We start from the raw sequence: 15329 nt of genomic DNA on the forward strand, positions 1-15329 counted from the left end.
CTGATTTACAGCTATCGCTGGAGTGGGGGTAGTCATGATTTCTCTACAAAACCATGTACTAGCTTGAGCTTTCTCTCTGGCGGAGCCATGATGAGTTTAATCTCGTCATAAATCAACTCCAAGGTGAGTCTGAAGTCAGACGTGAGCATCTGCCCCCTTACCACAAAACTATCATGTTAATGATTACCTCTGATAGTCACTTTCTCCAAATTTCCTCGCTAATCCTCTTCAATAGGATGGCGGAACCACAAAACTATCATGTTAATGATTACCTCTGATAGTCATTTTCTCTAAATTCCCCCACCAATCATCTTCAATAGGATGGTGGGTCCACAAAACTATTACGTTAATAATTACCTCTGATAGTCAATTCTTAATCCCCGTTGAAAATACTTCATCAAGTAGTGTTCTATTACGTGATGAACACATACTTATCTCTCAATCAAGATAGTGATCTACCATGTGATGATTCACTATCTGGTCTTTTCCGAACGTTCTATCTCTTTAGAATGATCGAAAATAGTGACCTACCACGCGATGTGTCACTATTCCAATCACAGTCGTTATACTCCCATGTTACTGAATGACTTGATTTCCCTCACCAAGTAGTGTTCTACCATGCGATGAGCACCTACTTGTCTCTCGATCAAGATAGTGATCTACCATGTGATGATTCACTATCTGATCTTTTCTGAACGTTCTATCTCTTTAGAATGATCGTAAATAGTGGCCTACCATGTGATGTGCCGCTATTTTAATCACAATCGTTATATGTTCATGTCACTGAATGACTTGATTACCTCCACAATGTCATGACGTTGTTCGTTGATAGTGGCCTACCAAGTGATGAGCCCCTATCTTCCCCCTTGTTTCCAAATAGTGAACTACCATGCGATGAGTCACTATTCATCAACGGTACCACATAATCCCAGCAGGGCTACCATGTGATGAGCCTCACTTTCAGAATACCAGGTTGAGTTGTTATATTGAACGACACAACCAAACTCTAACGCTTAATCTAATGTCTTGAACGGCTAAGGATAGAGAAGAAATCTTAGCATTAACTCTAAGAGAAACTCCTCGACAACTTACCATGCTAAGGGCAAAAACATGGCTAGTCTAACTCAAACGGTAGTTGATAAAGACAAATCAAGTCCGTTGATAGCTGAGGATTTGCTAAAAATCCTAGGTCTTGATTGTCAGTCCCACATGAGTTTGATGAAGTTCACCCCGGAGCATTGAAGCTTACCAAGAGGCCAAACTCACCAAGAGTCCAAGCTCGCCAGGAGGCCAAGCTCGTCGTATAAGCCAAGCTCGCCACAACCAAGAAAGTTTAAAGTATTCCAGACCTATACAATCCAATTTGGGTTTGAAAACTTTGAAGGGGGTTTTGTAGACACTAAAAAGTGCTAAGAAACGAAGGAGAGTCGAACCTCACTACAAGCACGACGAGGGTCGTCACAACGACGAACCTCAGCCTCAGTTCATGAAGTTTGTCTCAGTTCAATAGGACAAACAACACCTTACCCATCAAAAGACGAAGTTCGCCTAGAAACAAAGTTCATCATTGAAGATGAAGTTCGCCAAAGATGAACCGCAGTTAAGCTCACCAAAGATATAGCAAAGTGAACGAACCTCGTCAGGCAGACAAACCTCGTCAGACGGACAAACCTTATCTGCCAAACGAACCTCGTCAGGCGAACAAACATCGTCTGGTAAACAAACTTCGTCAGGCACCATTTCAAAGGGCTACATTAAATGAGGTTTAATGACCAATAACTCACCCCTTTATGGAGAGTTAATGACCATTAACTCATCCATTTAAATAGGAGTTAATGACCATTAACTCCCTCATTTAAAGAGAGTTAAAGTCCATTAACTCACTTCATAATACTCCCAAGCTTATAAATAGTCATGATCAACATGAAAAGAGAAGAGGAGATGGAGAGGCTAGTCAAAAAGTCTATCTCTCCTCCACTCTCATGGATCTTCATAGATCATCGGCTAATCATTTGGCCTTGGAGCGTCGAAGCTCATAACACGCATGAAGAGGGTCATTACAATGATAGACCTCGTCTCAAACAACAAAGCTTATCGTTGGAAACAAAATTTGAACTGCATCAATGAAGACAAAGCTCGTCAATGAAGAAGAGGCTCGTCAGCAAAGACGAAGCTTGTCTAACGAACCTCACCATGCAACGAGGCTCATCATCCACACGAAGTTCGGCTATAATGGCCACGAGGAACAAGTCAGCCCATGTGGGCTAAATCTAAGGAGTACGTTACACTCTAATCAACATAGGCTAAATCTCATGAGTCGGTTATGCCCACGACCCTACGAATGTAGCACGTCAATTACGTGCTAAAGCTCTATAAATAGCCGCAAGCAGCTATAGGGTTGGTTAATTGAGACTTTTAATCATCAGAAATCAGAGCTTCTGCGTGTAAATCCGGAGTTCGAATTTCGGTTCCAGTCGGCTAACTAACGTGAGAAGCTTTAGCAATCTTGTTCTGATCATCAACGGGAGGCAATCTCGACTCAAGCATCGGGGGAAGCATCCTTTCGCCACCAAGAACCCACGTTAAACAAGGAGGAGCTGAATTAATCTTCTCTTCATCTATAATCGAGAGAGAGAGTGAGTGATTGTAAGGGTTTTGTACCAAGTGATCGAACCCAGTTTTCTTAAAACAAGAGAATCAATCCCAGTCAATTTTTTGACCCTACACCTATCGTGTGCTGGTCTTTTCCACTTGATTTCTCTCACATAATCATACTTATTTGATCCCAAAACACTTGTTATCATACTCCTCTATGATTTAAACATATTTTCACAATAAAAACTCATTTATTTAATTATACGGGGTTTTACATTCTCCTCCCTTAAGAGAATTTAGTCCTCAAAATTCCGAAATTGACTCGCAAGCATTAATAATACGAGAGAATCATAACATCTCATAGCATAACTTTTCAGATATGAACATAGCGGTATTTAAGGTTAACAGTCTAGAATGTAAATACTTGCGCCTTAATCCCTAACTAAAATTTAAGGTTAACAGTCTAGAATGTAAATACTTGCGCCTTAATCCCTAACTAAATGGGAATAGTACGTCAGGCGAAAAATCCAAACAAGGAACCCCACATATATATACCATGTATCCTAAATGATTACGGATTAAGTGTCAATACCCCCATTCTAGCATTAAAGATAAATACAACTATTCCATAACCATCATAAATTATAAGAAAACAAAATTCAAACAATCTTAACTGCTCAAATAGGTGTGGGTAGTCGCGACGCATATCCTCCTCACGCTACCGAGAAATCTCCTCAGATCCTCTCTGGTTCCATTGGACTTTCACCAAAGGAATCACTTTATTTCTAAGCTTCTTGTCCTCTCTAGAAAGTATATAAACTAGGATCTCAATCATAGTCAAATCATCCCAAAGTTCGATCTCCGGAGCATCTAATACTCGCTGTCTTTCCTCATCACGAAGGTGCTTCCTGAGCATAGAGATGTGAAATACGTCATGCACGCTAGACATCAATACTGGTAGACCTAGTCTATAAGAAACAGCCCTAATTCGCTCAACAATCCGAAAAGGTCCAACATATCTCGGGGCAAGCTTCCCCCGTCTACCAAATCGCTACATACCCTTCATCGGCGATACCTTCAGCATGACAAAATCTCCCTCCTAAAACTCTAACGGTCGCCGTCTATGATCCGCATAGCTCTTCTGTCGACTCTGAGCGGCTAAAATGTGCTCCCTAATCACTACTACCTTTTCGGTAGTCTGCCTCACCAGCTCTGGTCTAAGCAACAAGCTATCCTCCGGCTCTGCCCAATATATAGGGGATCTACAAGGCCTTCCGTACAATGCTTCATACGGAGCCATACCAATCGTCGCTTGATAACTATTATTATAGGCGAACTCTATCAATGGAATATGATCTTCCCAACTGCCCTGGAAATTAATAACACAAGCCCTTAGCATGTCCTCCAACACCTGGTTCACCCTCTCAGTCTAGCCATCCGTCTGAGGGTGAAATACACTGCTGTGCAATAACTTGCTGCGGAATGAATCCTGAAAACTCCTCCAAAAGTGCGAGGTAAACACTGATCCTCGATCTGATACAATCGTATCTAGAACTCCGTGAAGTCGAACTATCTCCCGAATAAATATCCTCGCATATGTCTCGGTGGTATAAGTGGTTCTCACTGGAATAAAATGTGCCGACTTCGTTAACCAATCCACTATTACCCAAACTGAATCATTCCCCTTCTTTGACTTTGGCAACCCTACAATAAAATCCATAGAAATGTCCACCCACTTCCACTCTGGAATGGATAAAGGCTGAAGTATCCCTGCTGGTCTCTGGTGCTCTGCCTTCACTTGCTGACAGGTGAAACACTTAGCCACATAATCTGAAATGTCTCTACGCATGCCACTCCACCAGAAGTGTCTCCTCAAGTCCTTATACATCTTGGTGGATCCTGGATGCACTATATACTGAGTACGATATGCTTCATCAAACAACTCCAGCTCCACACTGGCCGGCATAACTAGTCGACCTTTCATCCGAAGTCCTCCATCTGCTCCAATGGTCCAATCATCTTTGGGCTCTTTGGCAATCTCCTCCTTCTGGATTTCAATCCAAGAGTCCTCTAACTGAGCTCTGACCACTCTATCACTCCAAGATGGCTGTACTAAAATAGCTCCTAAGTATGCGCTGGTCCCGCCAATCTCTGGCCTAAACTCGAACTGACTAAGGGTGAGAAGATCTTTATACAAAGAGCACCTCAAAGCCGCAATCTGATGTCGACGCTTCCTACTCAAAGCATCTGTCACGGCATTCGTCTTCCCCAGATGATACTGAATCGCGAACTCGTAGTCCTTGATAAACTCAATCCATTGTCGCTACCTCTGATTAAGTTCCTTCGATGAGAACAAGTACTTTAAGTTCTGATGGTCTGTGAAAAGCTCGAACTGAACTCCATATAAGTAGTGTCTCCACACCTTCAGCGCGAATACTACCGCTGCTAACTCCAAATCATGAGTAGGGTAGTTCTGCTCATGTACCCTCAACTGTCGTGAAATGTATGCTACTACTCTCTAAGTTTGCATCAGAACACCTCCCAAACCTGCTAATGACACATCCATGTACACAACAAATGTTCTATCACTGCTCGGAATGGTAAGAACCGGCACCGTAGCCAACTTAACCTTCAAGGTATCAAAGGCCTTCTGGTACTCCATGCTCCAAGTAAACTGTACACCCTTCTTCGTAAGGCGTGTGAGTGAAGTCCTGAATGAACTTCTTATAATATCCGGCCAAGCCCAAAAAGCTACGAATCTCTGTAACCGTCTTTGGCGGTTCCCAATTAGGCACTGCTAAAACCTTAGCTGGGTCTACCGCTATGCCCTCTCTGCTGACAATATGGCCAAGAAACTTGACTTTAGAAATCCAAAACTTACACTTGCTAAACTTAGCATATAGCTGATGTTCACGTAAGGTCTGCAAAGCCAAACGTAGATGCTGCTCATGCTCGGTCTCCGATCCGAGTAGATAAGAATATCATCGATAAATACAATTACGAACTGGTCCAAAAATGGATGGAAGACCTAGTTCATTAAATCTATGAATACCACGGGTGCATTGGTCAACCCAAATGGCATTACCAAAAACTCGAAGGACCCATATCGAGTCAGAAAGGTGGTCTTGGGAATATCCATCTCCCGGACCCATAACTGATGATAACCAGAACGAAGATCAATCTTCAAGAAATACTATGCTTCATGCAGCTGATCGAACAAGTCATCAATCCGAGGCATAGAATATCTATTCCGGATAGTGACCTTGTTCAACTCACGGTAGTCGATACACATTCGCATACTACCATCCTTCTTCTTCACGAAGAGGACCGACGCTCCCCACGGAGAATGACTCCTACGAATAAAGCCCTAAGCTAACAACTCGTCTAACTGGGTCTGTAGCTCTCTCATCTCAACAGGTGCCATGCGATAGGGTGCTCGGTATATCGGGGCTGTGCGCGGCTGTAACTCAATACAGAACTCAACCTTTCTCACATGAGGTAACCCAGGTATGTCCTGAAAGACATCCTGATAATCTGAGATGACTCTAGTCTCACATATATCAACACTCTGCTACCGAAGCAGCACCTCCTCGATGTACGCCAGTAATAACTTCGCAAACTGGTTCCCCTGAGAGGTTGCCACAACTAACTCGGAGCCATCGGATGCCCACAACTTGACTGTTTTTGCAAAACAGTCAATACTGATATGGTAGGAAGATAGCCAATCCATACCTAGAATAATATCAAACTCTGACATGCTCAACACTATCAGATCGACAACAAACTCAGACTCGTCTAAGCTGATAATACAACTCCTACAAATGCTCTCCAAGAGCGACATCTCAAAGAGTGTGAAGCTCCCGAATAAAAAAGAATACGAGCTGGAAGAGAGTTCACCGAGAACGTACCCTCCACTACGGCCCCGCTCGCTTCATGATCACGAGGGACTACTGCATAGACCCTACCGGTGGCCTGAACCTGTTCTGCTGTTGGAGGTGGAGCATATGGAACTACCTGTCCCTGAGGGACCTCCTGCACTACATGAATTTGCCCCTCAATCTTTGGTACCACTGGTGGTGCCTCTAGTCTCGCCTGTTGACCCTGACCTTGGCCCTGGACTCTGTTCTGCTGCTGATTCTGCCCTCTCTCTTGCTGGGCTCCTGCTGGTGCACTGCAACATTCTGATGCTTTATGCCCATTCTTACGGCAGTTATAACATGCACCCTGAAACTTGCACTGCTGGGGTGCTCTCTGATCATGCTGAGGTCCTCTCCTATGAGGGCCTTGCTGCTGCTGCTGGGGTCCTAGAAATGATCTCTTGTTCTTGCCCTTGTCCTTGCTGTTTCCCTCCTTGTCCTTCTGGAACAAGGTTGACTCTTTCTCCTGAGAGATGGCAGCATCTGCTACCTCCCGAACTGAATAAAACCTCCTAGAAACGAAGTATCGATGAAGGCTAGGGCGAAGTCCTGCTAGGAACATCTGAGCCTAGCGCTCTCCGGTTTTCCACATGCCCGTGAAATGAAGCAGGCTCATAAACTTGCTCTCAAAGTCTGCTACCGACAAGTCCCCCTGAGACAATCTGGATAACTCGAGCTCTTTCCCGGCCCGTGCTATGGACGAGATAAACTGCTCATCAAAAAAATAGGTGAAGTCCTCCTAGGTGAGTGTCATCCTCTAATCTGGAGTAAACTACAACTGATACATCTCCCCGCATCCCCTTTGAGACTGTAAGATGCTAGCCTCTGCTTCTGAACTGAAGTCACATTCAATATCTCAAGAATGTTACTCACATCCTCTTTCCACTTATGTGCTTCCAGTGAATATGACGATCCTTAGAACTCTGATGCTCTCATCTTCTGGTATCTCTCCACCAGACGAAGCCAAGTCTCCTACTCTGCTGCTCCATCTGCAACTACCTATGGTGTAGTTGCCGGTGCATTCCCCTGAAAACTTCCCGTAACTGGAAAAGCTGGTATAACCGGTGGTGGAACTACTGGTGGTGGTGGTGGGGTGATGTGGCTCGTCACAAGCTCCTCAAGAGCTACCATCCTAGCGGCTATGGGAGCCATCAGGTCTATCAAGTATTGGGGAGCCTGCTGCGGCTCCGCGGCTCTGGTGGAGTCTGCTGTGGCTCTGCCTGACCAGTTCTCCGGGTACTAGGTCTATCGCGTCCTGCCATTTGAGCACATGAGAGAAGGTTTATGAGTCTTCAAACAAAACATATATAGATCTCGTATTATATATCATTCACGCAAATACTTTTAATAGCATAAAAAAATTTCATAATTTTTTTTGAATACGTGTATATAACGCCCTTACTCATTCTAGAAATTTCTAGCGAACTGTATACATGAAACTTAAGAAACTCTATTCTAACTCCACGACTCAACACAAGATGATCCTAAGGATATTGGAACTAGCGCTCTGATACCAACTGTAATGCCCCTGGTTTTAACAAGGCTGCAGTCCAAAGTAAAACCAAGAATGTCAAACCTGCCATACCTTACACCTTGCAAAAACATGTTTCACCATCACAATAAGTATCTATCTAGTGGAAACAATAATGGGTGAAGACACAAACAGGCAAAAGAAAATGTATGGCAGAAATATTAAACAACAGATATTCTGAAAGAAATAACCACCACTGATATAAATCAAAAGAATATCAGAAAAGGAAATAATATCTGAACTGAGTACGACTGTCTCGACATAGAACAAAGGAAATGACAATAAGGCACCTTGCCTTTACAAAACTAGATATAACATCTCAATGTTCATAAACCAAGTAATCGTGGAGCCCTAAACATAATCTGCTAATAAAATATCTATAAGTAGTAACTAGAGCAAATCTATCAATCTACGGCTCTCTGTGCACCTGGCTCGTTACCTGAAAGTGGGGAAACAACGAGCGTCAAAGCGCTATAGCGAGTAACATCTCAACCAACCCCAAGGAAAGAGCTAGTTGGATAGAAAAATACTGATAATACATATAGATAGTCATAACATCAAATCTGAAATAAAAATGGTAGTTTGATATTTAGGAATTTACAACATATGCGTGGATGTCTCAACCATCCCATAAGCTCATATTGTAAATAGCTAACTATCAACTCCAACTATAACTTGGAGCAAAATCTTCATTTCGAACTATCTCAAAAATATCCTATCAAATGTTAGAATACTTGTTCAACTCTTGAACTTCCTCTACCATATGTTAGTTTAGGAAAAATTCACTGAATGTCGAACACATGGACTGCATGTAACTAATGTCCAACACATGGACTGTAATATGATAAAGCCTAACACATGAACTGCACATGGGGTAGGTCCAACACATGGACTATAAATAACGTAGGTCCAACACATGGGCCGCAAAGCTACATGTCCAACACATGGATTGAAATGATCAAATGTCCCACACATGGACTATATGATCGAGGTCTAACACATGGGCCATAATAGATAGGCGTCCAACACATGGACTACAATGGATTTCAAATAAAAAAAACATCTATATACTATTCACTCTCATGTCACGGTGAAATAAACAAAACCTCCTGTCTGTAGTCAACTCGTGAACACAATTCTCTGTGCTTAACAATACCAAATAATCCAAAAATCTAGCCAGCCACACGACATATGCACAAAACAAAACAGGGCAGAAATCCGACTCGCGGTCAACCGCCGCGCCCAGCACGATCGACCGCACTAAGAACATAAACTCACTGTGTTTCTGTGCTCCCCAGCAGTCGACCGTCGTGCCATGCACGGTCGACCACGATCGATGGTCGACCGCCGCGCCCAGCGTGGTCGACCGCGATCAAGACAGAAACTAAAATCTTATTTGTGCATGATACGCGGTCGATCGTCGCGCCACCCGCGGTCGATCGAGAAGCAGAAAAAAAAAATCCTATTTTTAGGTTTTTGTTCTAACTGATATCGATCTCGATCTTCGTATGGTGTTTATATGTACTAGCAACCCTATGCATGTGATTTAATATATCTGGAACATGGTATAAACAGTCTAATTACTATAGATAAAAAGAAACAATTTAAAACATGCATATATATGACGAAACCTTCAAAAACAATTGTTTTTCTTTCAAAATTCTTGTTATACTAAACACTAGTTCAAAATCTGCACTTAGGAAAATGTGGGTGATCTGTATTAATTTGAAATCATGTTCTTTTGCAACATACAATATAAAGATAAACTTTTATACTCAAACTAGCATGTTAGGCTCAACAAAACCCGTGAAAAACATCATTTAAAAGCATTTAAAACTGGGTGTAGGGTTGGGTGAGATGAAACTCACCTGAGGGGTGATGAACAACTATGGGTAAGGTAGTGAGGGGGTTCTCCTTCGCTGAACACCGCTGGATCTCACTCGAACTCCTCGAAATCCCGCAAGAATCACCCAAAGAACAAGCAAGGGTTCGCAAGAGGGTAGGGGGAGGCTGCTAGGGTTTTCTGTGATGAAGAGGAGGCCCTCCCAAATTATAAGCTCTCAAACCCGACCCAAAACCCAACACAAACCAGACTGGGAAAAAATAGTTTGGCCGCTATGCGATCGACCGCCGCGCCACGCGCGGTCGACCGCACAGCAGAAATATGCTGCACATGAACCTATCGTGTGCTGGTCTTTTTCACTTGATTTCTCTCCCATAATCATATTTATTTGATCCCAAAACACTTGTTATCATACTCCTCTATGATCTAAACATATTTTTCATAATAAAAACTCATTTATTTAATTATACGGGGTTTTATATTTATTTTCATGTTTATAAACATTTTTCCAAGTTGTATAATTTTTGAAATTTATTTGATATTTTATAAAGATGTTTTAAATTTAATTTTTTAGCAGTTTTGTTATGTGTCAGTTTTAGATCGACCGCACAAGGCCTGCCGGTCGATTGACAAGAACAAGATCTTTAAGTGTTGTTTCTTAGGGTATTTCGGTTGACCAAACTTGACCTTCCGGTTGACTGATCAGAACATAATTTTTCAGCTTTGTTTCTCAAGGTTCCTCGGCCGACTGACAACTTTGTTTCGGTCGACCTATGGACACCCTTTGGTCGACCGACCACTGTCATCCGGTCGACCGAATTAATACCGTTGGAATAACGACTAGCTTTCCAGATTTTATTGTTTTGTGATATTTTCTTAGTTTTGGGCCTTTGTTTCTTGATCCTATATATACCCCATACCCTTTAACTTCTGAACAAAGGAAGAAAATTTTAAAACAAGTTTACAAAGGGGTTTAAGTTTGTTTAAGAGTTTTTAAGTGATTTCAAGTTTGTTTTTGTGAAGAAAGTTTTACAAGATGAGAAGATTGATTCTTTCGTATTTAAGCTTCAATTCCATCTCTCTCTCACTCTTGTTATTTCAGAGAAGTTTTCTCTAAACTCAATTCTAGCTTTACATATTTATTTATTGATTATCAATTTTATCTAAGCTAAATTTTATATTAAGTTTAGTTTTCATTATTGTTCATATTGTTTCACACACACCCATATTTGAGCTTGAGTATTTTTACATATAATACACTTGGGTTGTGAGTGTGATTGATTTCTTTCTCAAATTGTATATGAAGAACAAATCATTTTATTTGTACTTGATTATTAAGAGTTCACTTTGTAATACATAAGTACACCGAGAGGAGTGTGTGGTGAGAGACAGGGTAGATTCCAAAAGGAGTGGTGTCGGTAGTAAAGCCTAGAGAGAGATTGTAAATCCGAGCACATGAGGAAGGCCACACGGGATAGGCCAACACTTAGTGGGTGTATTGTATTATTGCATTGTGAATGTTGTAAACATTTGTCGGTGAGCAGTGAAAATTGATTGTGGAGTATCTTTTGAGATAGTAGAGTTCTCCTTGTGAGTGGGGGGTGGAGACGTAGGTCAAGAGTGACCGAACTCCGTGATCACATCGTGTGTTTATATTGTCTATTTGCACACTATATCATTTGCATATTTGTTCTTGTTTATATCGCCCTTTGTTTGTATTGCATATCATTGCTCATATAACTTGTTGTATTTTATATTCGCTAGGATATATGTTAATAAGTTTTAAATTAACATTAATATAAGATTAGATTAGTATATACCCTATTCACACCCCACTCTAGGGTAATTTTATTTGGTATCAGAGCTTGGTGCTCTTGATTTGTGGCTTTATCGCCTAGAGTCAAAGATCCAAATTTTTATATATTTTTAATCTTGTTTTGAGATTAATTCATATTGCTTGCATAATATTCCATGGATATGAACGGTGCATCTAGTTTTGGTTATGTCATTAATATTGCTCCTAGGATTGATAATTTCTCCTATACACAATGGTGCATTAGATTTAAACTCTTTGTTAGATCTAGATTTTTTGGAAATAATTAATTGTGCTTATATTGTACCCACTTCAGAGAAATCCAAGTAGAGTAAAAATGATCAAAAATTATTTACCATGAATAAGCTTTTGTTAGAATTTTTACATGATGCGTTTGATTCATCTTTTTCTAACAAACTTGATTCTTTTAATAGTGCTTATACATTATGAAAACTTATAGAAGCGCATCAAGGAAACTTGGAGGTGATCTGACGGGCTTTGATGGCTTCCTCTTTAAGTTCAAATGGAGCATCTTCATGTACACGGCCACTAGGTGATAGCCCTAGTGAGGTATGCGAGTCTGATACCGATGATGAACTTTCTATCAATGAACTCGTTCGTGGATATAAAAAAATTAATGCATGAGTATAAGAAGTTGAAACGTAATTTTATAGATTTGAAAAGCAAGCATGTTGAATTAAAATCCTATCATGAGTTGTTAGCTTCTAAGTTTGATGATATTGCTAAAGAAAATATGATCCTAAAAGAAAACAATAATAAACATAAATTGGATCATGATTCTTTAATCTCAAATGTTGTAAATTTATCTCATGAGAAAAATAATGCCATATTAGAAGTAGAGAACATGAAAAATAAAGTTAATTCTTTTGCAAATAATTATATGTTCTACTTCTAATAACAATGTATTTATGAAAGTAAATGACTTGAATCATGTTAATGATCGCATATCATCTTTAGATTCAACCTTTAAAACATGCATTGTAAATAATAACAAGCTTATAAACTTGTGTGCAAAGTCCCGTGTAAATACTTCCAAGATTCCTACACACTATGCACACATGTATAACAAAGTTTATAAGTGTACTATTTGCGGCCGTAAATGTCATCTTTCCAAATTTTGTTATAACGCACAAAATCCCTCAAAATCCAATAATATTAACACTTGTGCATTCTATCAAGGCTCATCACATCATACACATACACATGCACATAAAGTTCATCATAAGCATGCTCATGTGTATAAATGTGACTATTATGGGTGTTTTGGTCATTTGACCAAATTTTGTTTTGGTTTCACATTTACAAAACGATTTTAAAAGACCATATATGTTTGTAAATGTTCATTATGCTCAACCAATAAGTCAACACAAATCATTTTACCCCTTTTATTGCACATATTGCAATCGAAAATGTCATTTGCATAATTTTTGTTTTAACCATGTTCTTGCACAAAATACACCCAAATAGGATCATAACCCAAGGGCATTAAGCTTAAATGATAGAAGTCATGTCCCTAAGCCTTTCAGCACCAAAAATATTTGGGTGTCAAAACAAAATTAATTTTGTTTATTTCGTGAATTTTTGTTTGATTTTTTATTTCATGCATTTTAAATGATGATTTGAGTTTAAATTAATTTTTAATTTATGAATATACTTTATATATAATATAAATAAAATATTTGGTGATGTTTTAGAAGGTTTTGATTGAATTATTACTTATTAAATATCATAACAAAGAAAAATTAGTGTTTTATCAAGTTTTCTTAAGCAAATGACCTCCAGGTCAACGTCAGTCGACCGACCCACCAGTTGACCGACCCTTGCAATTCAGTCGACCGACCAGTTGACCCACCAGTTGACCGACCCACCAGTCGACCGACCACTTTTGTTTGGTCGACCAGCCAGCAAGCGATCCTGACTTTTCAAGTTCTTAAATTTTGGATATTTTTTCTATCATATCCAACCCGTTTAGACCCATTTGCTATTGTCCATTGATTGTTATGACAAATCAATCTTAGCCCTTTATTCTTCCTCATATATATCTTCTAAAAACCCAAAACCCATTTCCTTCATCTCTTATTCCCGTTCTAAAACCCTAGTTCTATGTTTTCCTCCTGTTCAGGCGACCGCAAGAGATCCCCAGTCGAGTCCATGTAGCAATAGAGGAAAGGTCCCACTGTCAAGCTTCTCCTCGAGTTAATTGATCAGTATAGCACTCTCTTCATCACTCTCATTGTTCTCTTGTTTCAATTCTAGGGTTTCATATCTTTTGATTCAATTTCTAGGGTTGTTTTTAGATTTTCTCTACCTTTATTCTCATGAATCTATCGAAACGAGCAAGACCCAGTAAGGGTAGTTTTCCTGAACCCGTTCCTTAAGAAAAATACCTTCGTAATGTCACCCTACTTGACAAACATAGAAATATATGCAAATTGAAAATCGTTCCTGGTAGATTGGTTAACTTTGAGGATTTATCTTGTTTTTAAATTCACTCTCTTTTCAATGATGTGGGGTTACACGATATTTTGTCTCATCATAGCATAGTTCCACACTATCTTGAGCTTGTTTACCTTTTCTACATAAATTTATTACTTTTAGAAGCTGTTGATGGTACCATACTCATTCGTACTATGTTAAAAATCAGGAAATTATTTTCTTAGCTGAAGAATTAGCCGGGATTCTTAAATTTTCCATTTGAGACGTTCTTCTTCATGAGATTCAACTTAATGATCCATCAGCTAATTCCCTGATTTTCCTACCTGGCAAAGATTATTCTATGTCTCATAATTCCATCAACACTAATGCCAAATTGGTTGCTTGAATCATAGCCTATAACTTAATTCCTAAAACTGTTAGCTATGATCACTTTTCTCCAAATAAAGTGGCGGTTGTTTATTCCATCTTTGCCAAGTTCAAAGTCAATTAGGCAAAAGTTTTCTTTGATATAATGTTGAGCTGTCACTCAAAATTCCTTCCCTTTGGCTCCATTATTACCAAAATCATTACTCATTTTGGAGTCGATCTTTCTGGTGAGCCTAGTATTCCTCCGAGTTGTGAGTTCTATGATCATACCGCTCTTATTAGGATGAGACTCTTAGAATCCCACCTTGCCCATCCTTAGGTCACCTCAGCTCCTTCAGGTGCTACATCCTCTTCTCGTCCTTCCAATTTCAAGGCTTGTCCCCGTTCTTCTCGTGCTCTTCTGACTGATCATACTGACTTTGGTGTGCAGTTGGATAGCATGGAGGATAGGATAGCGAGGCTCGAGTTTAATGTTGAATAGATTATAAGGCTTCAACATCAAATATTGGACATGCTTCCTTCTTCCTCGGGTTCTGATGGTGATTCTAAAGTCTTTTGAGAACTTTATTTGGCTTTGCTTTTTTATTGCCTTGGACTTATGTAATTTGATGTCTTAAAACTATGTATTTAAACTTCATGTTTCATTGCTTTGGATGAACTATGCACCTTGGTTTTATGTTATTTGGCTTTAGATTATTTTAGTATGATGAGAACAATGTATGAGATCATTGTAAACTCTTTTGGTATTTATGCACTTCAGCTTGTTGTTCATCCCATGTATGTCTTATGATTATGTGGTGTGTGCTT

This window comes from Asparagus officinalis, chromosome 4 (genome assembly GCF_001876935.1).
Source record: "Asparagus officinalis chromosome 4, Aspof.V1, whole genome shotgun sequence".
In the NCBI taxonomy this organism is placed as follows: Eukaryota; Viridiplantae; Streptophyta; class Magnoliopsida; order Asparagales; family Asparagaceae; genus Asparagus; species Asparagus officinalis.